Source organism: Apostichopus japonicus, chromosome 5 (genome assembly GCF_037975245.1).
Source record: "Apostichopus japonicus isolate 1M-3 chromosome 5, ASM3797524v1, whole genome shotgun sequence".
NCBI lineage: Eukaryota > Metazoa > Echinodermata > Holothuroidea > Aspidochirotida > Stichopodidae > Apostichopus > Apostichopus japonicus.
Window position 1 is genome coordinate 1,066,399 of NC_092565.1, and position 10,000 is coordinate 1,076,398.

The 10,000-nt window shown below is 56.6% G+C and overlaps 2 non-coding genes across 2 annotated transcripts; both read right to left on the minus strand.

The window, feature by feature from the left end:
- Positions 1-2,181: 2,181 nt before the first annotated feature.
- Positions 2,182-2,341, minus strand: LOC139968230 (5.8S ribosomal RNA). Its single transcript, XR_011793267.1, has one exon. It is a non-coding gene; the product is annotated as a 5.8S ribosomal RNA (ribosomal RNA).
- A 606-nt stretch (positions 2,342-2,947) lies between these two features.
- LOC139968347 (small subunit ribosomal RNA) lies at positions 2,948-4,825 on the minus strand. Its single transcript, XR_011793352.1, has one exon. It is a non-coding gene; the product is annotated as a small subunit ribosomal RNA (ribosomal RNA).
- Positions 4,826-10,000: the final 5,175 nt, after the last annotated feature.

The following is a 10,000-nucleotide window of genomic DNA, read 5'->3' on the forward strand; positions in this document are numbered from 1 at the left end:
CGCCCACGGCGGCTCCACGCGGGCTCTCGCCCGGACCGCTTCTTAGCTCACCGTGGCGTCCTTCCTACTCGTCGAGGCCGACTCTATTCGGTTCTCCTTGCCCCGACGGCCCGGCACAGCCATCACGCTCAGCGCCATTCATTTTCAGGGCTAGTTGATTCGGCAGGTGAGTTGTTACACACTCCTTAGCGGATGCCGACTTCCATGGCCACCGTCCCTGCTGTCTGTATCAACCAACACCTTTTGTGGGCTCTGATGTGCGACCGAGTCGGACGGCTTAGCCAGGCGTTTGGTTCATCCCACAGCGCCAGTCCTGCTTACCAAGAGTGGCCCACTGAGCACTCGTTCATTCTCACTCGTCCGGCTCCAAGCCAGCGAGTCGGACCTCTTACCAATTGAAAGTTTGAGAATAGGTTGAGGTCGTTTCGGCCCAAGGCCTCTAATCATTCGCTTTACCAGATAAAATTGTTCACGAATATCTCCCGAGCACCAGCTATCCTGAGGGAAACTTCGGAAGGAACCAGCTACTAGATGGTTCGATAAGTCTTTCGCCCCTATACTCAGGTCGGACGATCGATTTGCACGTCAGAACCGCTGCGGACATCCACCAGAGTTTCCTCTGGCTTCCTCCTGCCCGAGCATAGTTCACCATCTTTCGGGTTTTAGCATGCTTGCTCTTCCTCCGCTCCACCGGACGAGCCGGACGGAACGGGGTGGCGGTGCGCCCGACCCAGAGGGCCGGGATCCCGCCTCGTGACGGCCCTGTGCCGACCTTCACTTTCGTTATGCCAGGATAGGTTTCGGTAGACCCCCTCGACTTGCAAGCCTGCTTAGACTCCTTGGTCCGTGTTTCAAGACGGGTCGAATGAGGAGGCCTCGCTCACGCCCGACAGACCCTCCGCTTCGGCCGAAGCCGCGGCGAGACCGGACCCTCCGGATCCCGCCGGCCACGCGACAGCAAGCTGTGCACGCGACCGACGGAGACGCCGGTGGCCCGGACCCCGCTGCCTGAACCCCCGGGGGGGCAGGCCGTCACGCAGAGTCCTCGACAGAGAGCGCAGTGAGCAACCGTGACGGGCGGCGTAAGACGGCGAGGGCCGAAGCCCCCGCACGCCGCAGCCTCGCCCGCCCCTCTGCTCCGCTCTTCGGTCGGTCGCCGGGAAGGGCGCCGAACGGTAGAAGTGCGACGCGGACCGGACGGCGAAGCGCCGCGGGTCGGTCCCGAGGGATCCGAACCCGCACACGCTGCCGCGCCGACCGCGCCTGAATCAACCGGACGCCCCATGTAGCATGCGGCACTCATCCGTTTACTTCTTGGCAGTTTCACGCAATGTTGAACCCTCTCTTCAAAGTTCTTTTCAACGTTCCCTCACGGTACTTGTTGACTATCGGTCTCGTGCATAGTATTGAGCCTTGGATGGAGTTCACCACCCTCTTTGGGCTGCATTCTAAAACAACCCGACTCTTGGAAAGCTTTCCCTCCGGCCTTCGAGTCCGCCCTACGGGCCTTACACCCGCTGCGGGTAAGCTGCAGCCCCGATCACAGTGGACTGCGGCCGGACTCTGTCGACCGGAGTTCAGTTTCCTTACGCCACAGGTCCCTCGCACCGCAAACGGGCGCGGGGATTCGGCGATGGGCTCTTCCTGCTTCGCTCGCCGCTACTGAAGGAATCCTGTTAGTTTCTTTTCTCTCCGCTTAGTGATATGCTTAAATCCAGCGGGTAATCTCATCCGATCTGAGGTCTGGAATCGTGAAAGACACGTGGAACGTGATCGGAGTCATAGCGGCGACCCGGGGTCTCTCCTTCCCCGGCGCTCCCCGAAGAATCGGGTCGCCGGCGGGAAAGGGTGGCCTACCATGCGCCTGCGAGAACGCAGACGGGGAGGACGAGAGACCCCGCGATTGGGTCGACCGGGCTCTGCCCGGCAGAGGCTCCTCGACCGTTCCGGGGGGTCGGACGCTGGACCGCACCACGGGCGCATACGTCTACACCCCGATGGCACGTCGCACGACCGACGAACCCCCGGTTACCGATCGAGCCTGCTCGCCGAGTTTCACCGGCGCCGACATCACAGAACTCCATCTGACACTGACCCGACGCAGCCGGCCGTCGAAGGGACGGCTGCGGCCGGGCGCTCCTCCGGCGCGCGAACACGCCGACTCTGTGAGTGATTGTCTTCAGACGCTCAGACGGACGTGGCTCGAGGAGCAGAGCATCCCCGAGCCGCCATTTGCGTTCGAATAAGTCGATGATCAGTGAGTTCTGCAATTCACATGAATTCTCGCATCTAACTGCGTTCTTCATCGACGCACGAGCCGAGTGATCCACCACCAAGAATTGTCATTTGCCACTGGAAGACTCCCGCGTTCGCAAACTCTCCTCAGAGCCGAGGGAAGAAGTGGAACGGAAGGAGAAAGGACACGGGGACTCTGTGCCTTCTTTGCTTGTGACTGGAAAGAAATATCCTCCGTCGAGCCGAGGGGGGAAGCGGGCTCCCTCCTTCCCCCCACCGCCGCGAGGGCGGGTCGCGCGAGTCAGACTCGCCGACTGGGGGGAAATCGGGCGACACCGGTGCCCCTTCTCTGCCCTGCGGAGAATGCCTCGAGGAGCGCCGCGCCGCGGACGGCGACGGCGTCTCCACCCTTGCGGGACTTCTCCCTCGAAGCTACCGGGAGTGCGAGACTCCGTGAGACAGACGACGAGAGAAGAACCGGGTACTCCCCGGGCTGGTCTGTGTGTGACACGCCCGTCTCCTTTTTGTCGGAGAGAGCGAAGGCGAAGCGCGGGGGTCTGACCTCGACCGTGGAACGGGGAAGGAGGCGGTGAAAACCCCGCTCGAGTCCCCCCGGCTTTTCCAATTTGCTCTCTCCGCGTGTCTCTCTGTGACGGCTTTTCCGACATTCCCCCTTTGTTCCCTCTCCGATCACGGAGGGGAAGGGTTCTGTTAATGATCCTTCCGCAGGTTCACCTACGGAAACCTTGTTACGACTTTTACTTCCTCTAAATGATCAAGTTTGACCGTCTTCTCGTCGCGCCTCGACAACCGGCCGAAGCCGGGGGTGCCAGACGGTCGATCCGATGGCCTCACTAAGTCATTCGATCGGTAGTAGCGACGGGCGGTGTGTACAAAGGGCAGGGACGTAATCAATGCGAGCTGATGACTCGCGTTTACTTGGAATTCCTCGTTCAAGGGACACAATTACAAGTCCCTGTCCCCAGCACGGAGAAGTCTCAGCGGATTACCCGGACCTTTCGGCCGAGGGCAAATGTACCCGCTGCTTGCGCCAGTGTAGCGCGCGTGCGGCCCCGGACATCTAAGGGCATCACAGACCTGTTATTGCTCCATCTCGTATGGCTGAAAGCCATTTGTCCCTCTAAGAAGTTCGCGGCTCACCACGACGGGTGGCCGGACTATTTAGCAAGCAAGAGTCTCGTTCGTTATCGGAATTAACCAGACAAATCACTCCACCAACTAAGAACGGCCATGCACCACCATCCACAAAATCAAGAAAGAGCTCTCAATCTGTCAATCCTCACTGTGTCCGGGCCGGGTAGGTTTCCCCGTGTTGAGTCAAATTAAGCCGCAGGCTCCACTCCTGGTGGTGCCCTTCCGTCAATTCCTTTAAGTTTCAGCTTTGCAACCATACTTCCCCCGGAACCCAAAGACTTTGGTTTTCCGGAGAGTTGCCCGCCGCGTCATGGGAGGAACGCCGGCGAATTACGAGTCGGTATCGTTTATGGTCGGAACTAGGGCGGTATCTGATCGCCTTCGATCCTCCGACTTTCGTTCTTGATCAATGAAGACATTCTTGGCAAATGCTTTCGCTGTCGGGCGTCTTGCGACGATCCAAGAATTTCACCTCTCACGCCGCAATACGAATGCCCCCGGCAGTCCCTCTTGATCATTACCTCAGGATCTCAAGACCAACGAAATAGAACCGAGGTCCTCTTCCACTATTCCATGCTGAGCTGTTCGGGCACTTTGGCCTGCTTTGAACACTTCAATTTTCTCAAAGTAAACGTTCCAGTCTCGCACGGCACTCAGTTAAGAGCACCGCACGACCAACCGAATCACTGGCCGGGAAAAATCTCCCACGACTCCCGTTTGACGGGGAGAAGGGGAACGGGCAGTGCACGCCTCACGGCGGACCGCCCGCCCCGGCCAGAAATCCGACTACGAGCTTTTTAACTGCAGCAAATTTAATATACGCTGCTGGAGCTGGAATTACCGCGGCTGCTGGCACCAGACTTGCCCTCCAGTAGATCCTCGTTAAAGGATTTAAAGTGTACTCATTCCGATCACAGGGCCTCCGAAGAGGCCTGTATCGTTATTTTTTGTCACTACCTCCCCGTGTCAGGAGTGGGTAATTTGCGTGCCTGCTGCCTTCCTTGGATGTGGTAGCCGTTTCTCAGGCTCCCTCTCCGGAATCGAACCCTGATTCTCCGTTACCCGTCACAACCATGATAAGCGCATAACTTACCATCGAAAGTTGATAGAGCAGACTTTTGAAGGGAGCGTCGCCGGTGCAAGACCGTGCGATCGGCATGATTATCTAGAGTTCACCAGCGGAGACCGGACCCCGAAAGGACCGGGCTGGCCTTGTTCCTAATAAGAGCACGCTTCCCCCGAAGGGTCGGCGCTTTGTTGCATGTATTAGCTCTAGAATTACCACAGTTATCCATGGTATAAGACTTTCTCCAATAAACCATAACTGATCTAATGAGCCATCTGCAGTTTCTCTTGTATGTTCAGGATTGTACTTAGACGTGCATGGCTTAATCTTTGAGACAAGCATATGACTACTGGCAGGATCAACCAGGTAACGGTCGACAGAACCGGGCTGGGCCCGTTCGCCGTCCGGGAGTCGCTCTCGCACTCCCCTCTCTCTCTCTCTGAATTCTCAATTGTCGATGCCGTGCTATTACGGTACAGTGATCGAAGAACCGCCCGAAGGGATTCTCGAGGTGTGTATCTCTACCCGAGTCGACTGGGTCGTCTCGAGAGGAGTCGCAGTGGTCCCGCCTCGGAGACGGGACCGGTTCGAAGCGACGCGGGAGGGCGACGGCTCGTCCACTGGAACAGGGGAGAGCAATCGCACGCCTCGAGCGTGCATTCGTTGCTTGGATGAAAAAGCCCGTACCGAGCGCCGAGTGCAACACATGGTCGCAGCAACGGCAGCATGCCCGAACGGGTCCCGTGGAGAAAGCTCGATATCTGACGACACCGAGGTCCTGCTCTTTCTCCACCGGGGGTTCTGCGGATGAAAAGGCTCAATATCTGAACGTCGATATATACGTGTGCACGGAGGGACACCTCTGCTCACGGGGCGAGTGGGTGAAAACCCCCGCTCTGAGCGCCGAGTTGCAACACATGGTCGCGATGAAACGACGGCTGACCCTACCGAAAGGGCCCGCTGGAGTCCAACCATGACACGTATACACACACGACAGACATTAAAAGCCTTCTCGAGTCTTGGATCGACTCTACTACCCCCCTCATATATAGAATCCGATTCACTCTGCCCGCTCGTTCTGACCATTGGATCACACACTTAAGCCAATACCCGCTACACTTAAGAGATCTCGAAATCTCGAACGAGACCCAGATTCTCTGCGGGTGAGTCGGGCGGCCTGCCGTCGCCGTCGGCTTGCCGTTTGCCTTTCGCCTGGTCGCATGGCACTCGTGCCATCGACCACGCAACGCGAGAGGCCTTCTCCCTTCTCCTTTCTCTCTCATCTCTACTCTCTCTCTTCTCCACCGGGGGTTCTGCGGATGAAAAAGCTCAATATCTGGGATTGTATATATACATATGCACGAAAGAACCTTCTACTCACGGGGCGAGTGGGTGAAAACCCCCGCACCGAGCGCCGAGTTGCAACACATGGTCGCGATGAAACGACGGCTGACCCTACCGAGAAGGCCAGCAAGGGTCTGACGTGCAAAAACATATTTACGCACCACAGGCAAGGAGCCTTTTCGAGTCTCGGGTGGACTCCCGTCCGCGAAAGCTTCATATCTGAACGTCGATATATACGTGTGCACGGAGGGACACCTCTGCTCACGGGGCGAGTGGGTGAAAACCCCCGCTCTGAGCGCCGAGTTGCAACACATGGTCGCGATGAAACGACGGCTGACCCTACCGAAAGGGCCCGCTGGAGTCCAACCATGACACGCATACACACACGACAGACATTAAAAGCCTTCTCGAGTCTTGGATCGACTCTACTACCCCCCTCATATATAGAATCCGATTCACTCTGCCCGCTCGTTCTGACCATTGGATCACACACTTAAGCCAATACCCGCTACACTAAAGAGATCTCAAAATCTCGGACGAGAGCCACACCTTGCGGATGCATCGGGCGGCCTGCCGTCGAGGTCGGCCGTCGCCCCGTCTCACAGACTCGTGCAACACGACGAGTCCCAGCCTACGCCTGTGTGCATCACCGTCGGCCTAAATCTCGGCCCTCGCCCGGTCGCATGACACTCGTGCCATCGACCGCACCATCGACCTTCTCACCCGGGAGCAACCCGTGTTTTCAGAGGAGTGCCGGGGTTGCTCCCGTGCCGGGTATGTCTTGTCCGGCGGCGCCCCGTCTCACAGACTCGTGCAACGACAACGGGTCCCATGCCTACGCATGTGTGCATCACCGTCGGCTAATTACTCGGCCCTCGCCCGGTCGCATGACACTCGTGCCGTCGATCACACCATCGACCTTCTCACATGGGAGCGACCCGTATTTTCAGAGGAGTGTCGGGGTTGCTCCCGTGCCGGATATATCTTGACGAAATCAAGGAGATATATGAGGAAACTTCTACAATTTGAAGATCGACCGGCGAGACAAGACACTCCCCTTAATATATAATCCGATTCACTCTGCCCACTCATTCTGACCATTGGGTCACACACTTAAGCCAATACCCGTTACACTAAAGTTGACCATGTTTTGTTTTTTTTGATATTATTATTATTATTTTTTTTTTGTCAACGTCCTCTGTAACGAAGTCAAAACTCTATGCATGTGTTCGCGTGTCGTTCTGCCGTCTCCGCCGGGCACATCCCAGCCAGCGCCCGATACATTTCAGTTGACAACGGTCACAACTCTATGCATGTGCTCGTGGGTCGTTCTGCCGTCAACGTCGGGAACACACAGGCCAGTACCCGCTACATTAAAATTGACAATGGTCACAACTCTATGCATGTGCTCGTGGGTCGTTCTACCGTCAACGTCGGGCGCACACAGGCCAGTACCCGATACATGCAAGTTGACAGTGGTCACAAACTCTATGCATGTGTTCGCGTGTCGTTCTGCCGTCTCCGCCGGGCACATCCCAGCCAGCGCCCGATACATTCAAGTTGACAACGGTCACAACTCTATGCATGTGCTCGTGGGTCGTTCTACCGTCAACGTCGGGCGCACACAGGCCAGTACCCGATACATGCAAGTTGACAATGGTCACAAACTCTATGCATGTGTTCGCGTGTCGTTCTGCCGTCTCCGCCGGGCACATCCCAGCCAGCGCCCGATACATTCAAGTTGACAACGGTCACAACTCTATGCATGTGTTCGCGTGTCGTTCTGCCGTCTCCGCCGGGCACATCCCAGCCAGCGCCCGATACATTAAAGTTGACAACGGTCACAACTCTATGCATGTGCTCGTGGGTCGTTCTACCGTCAACGTCGGGCGCACACAGGCCAGTACCCGATACATGCAAGTTGACAGTGGTCACAAACTCTATGCATGTGTTCGCGTGTCGTTCTGCCGTCTCCGCCGGGCACATCCCAGCCAGCGCCCGATACATTCAAGTTGACAACGGTCACAACTCTATGCATGTGTTCGCGTGTCGTTCTGCCGTCTCCGCCGGGCACATCCCAGCCAGCGCCCGATACATTCAAGTTGACAATGGTCACAACTCTATGCATGTGTTCGCGGGTCGTTCTACCGTCACCGTCGGGCACACTTGAGCCAGTACCCGCTTGACTTTTTTTTTTTTTTTTTAAGTCAACGTCTTCTTCAAGGAAGTCCAAATTCTATGCATGTGTTCGTGGGTCGTTCTGCCGTCTCCGTCGGGCACACACAGGCCAGCGCCCGATACATTCAAGTTGACAGTGGTCAAAACTCTATGCATGTGTTCGCGTGTCGTTCTGCCGTCTCCGCCGCGCACATCCTAGCCAGCGCCCGATACATTCAAGTTGACGATGGTCACAACACTATGCATGTGTTCGCGTGTCGTTCTGCCGTCTCCGCCGGGCGCATCCCAGCCAGCGCCCGATACATTCAAGTTGACAACGGTCACAACTCTATGCATGTGCTCGTGGGTCGTTCTACCGTCAACGTCGGGCGCACACAGGCCAGTACCCGATTCATGCAAGTTGACAACGGTCACAAACTCTATGCATGTGTTCGCGTGTCGTTCTGCCGTCTCCGCCGGGCACATCCCAGCCAGCGCCCGATACATTCAAGTTGACAACGGTCACAAACTCTATGCATGTGTTCGCGTGTCGTTCTGCCGTCTCCGCCGGGCACATCCCAGCCAGCGCCCGATACATTCAAGTTGACAATGGTCACAACTCTATGCATGTGTTCGCGGGTCGTTCTACCGTCACCGTCGGGCACACTTGAGCCAGTACCCGCTTGACTTTTTTTTTTTTTTTTTTATGTCAACGTCTTCTTCAAGGAAGTCCAAATTCTATGCATGTGTTCGTGGGTCGTTCTGCCGTCTCCGTCGGGCACACACAGGCCAGCGCCCGATACATTCAAGTTGACAATGGTCACAACTCTATGCATGTGTTCGCGGGTCGTTCTGCCGTCAACGTCGGGCACACACAGGCCAGTACCCGATACACGCAAGTTGACAATGGTCACAAACTCTATGCATGTGTTCGCGTGTCGTTCTGCCGTCTCCGCCGCGCACATCCTAGCCAGCGCCCGATACATTAAAGTTGACAGTGGTCAAAACTCTATGCATGTGTTCGCGTGTCGTTCTGCCGTCTCCGCCGCGCACATCCTAGCCAGCGCCCGATACATTCAAGTTGACGACGGTCACAACACTATGAATGTGTTCGCGTGTCGTTCTGCCGTCTCCGCCGGGCGCATCCCAGCCAGCGCCCGATACATTCAAGTTGACAACGGTCACAACTCTATGCATGTGCTCGCGGGTCGTTCTGCCGTCAACGTCGGGCGCACACAGGCCAGTACCCGATTCATGCAAGTTGACAACGGTCACAAACTCTATGCATGTGTTCGCGTGTCGTTCTGCCGTCTCCGCCGGGCACATCCCAGCCAGCGCCCGATACATTCAAGTTGACAACGGTCACAAACTCTATGCATGTGTTCGCGTGTCGTTCTGCCGTCTCCGCCGGGCACATCCCAGCCAGCGCCCGATACATTCAAGTTGACAATGGTCACAACTCTATGCATGTGTTCGCGGGTCGTTCTACCGTCACCGTCGGGCACACTTGAGCCAGTACCCGCTTGACTTTTTTTTTTTTTTTATGTCAACGTCTTCTTCAAGGAAGTCCAAATTCTATGCATGTGTTCGTGGGTCGTTCTGCCGTCTCCGTCGGGCACACAATCAAGCCAGCGCCCGATACATTCAAGTTGACGATGGTCACAACACTATGCATGTGTTCGCGGGTCGTTCTGCCGTCAACGTCGGGCACACACAGGCCAGTACCCGATACATTCAAGTTGACAACGGTCACAACTCTATGCATGTGCTCGTGGGTCGTTCTACCGTCAACGTCGGGCGCACACAGGCCAGTACCCGATTCATGCAAGTTGACAACGGTCACAAACTCTATGCATGTGTTCGCGTGTCGTTCTGCCGTCTCCGCCGGGCACATCCCAGCCAGCGCCCGATACATTCAAGTTGACAACGGTCACAAACTCTATGCATGTGTTCGCGTGTCGTTCTGCCGTCTCCGCCGGGCACATCCCAGCCAGCGCCCGATACATTCAAGTTGACAATGGTCACAACTCTATGCATGTGTTC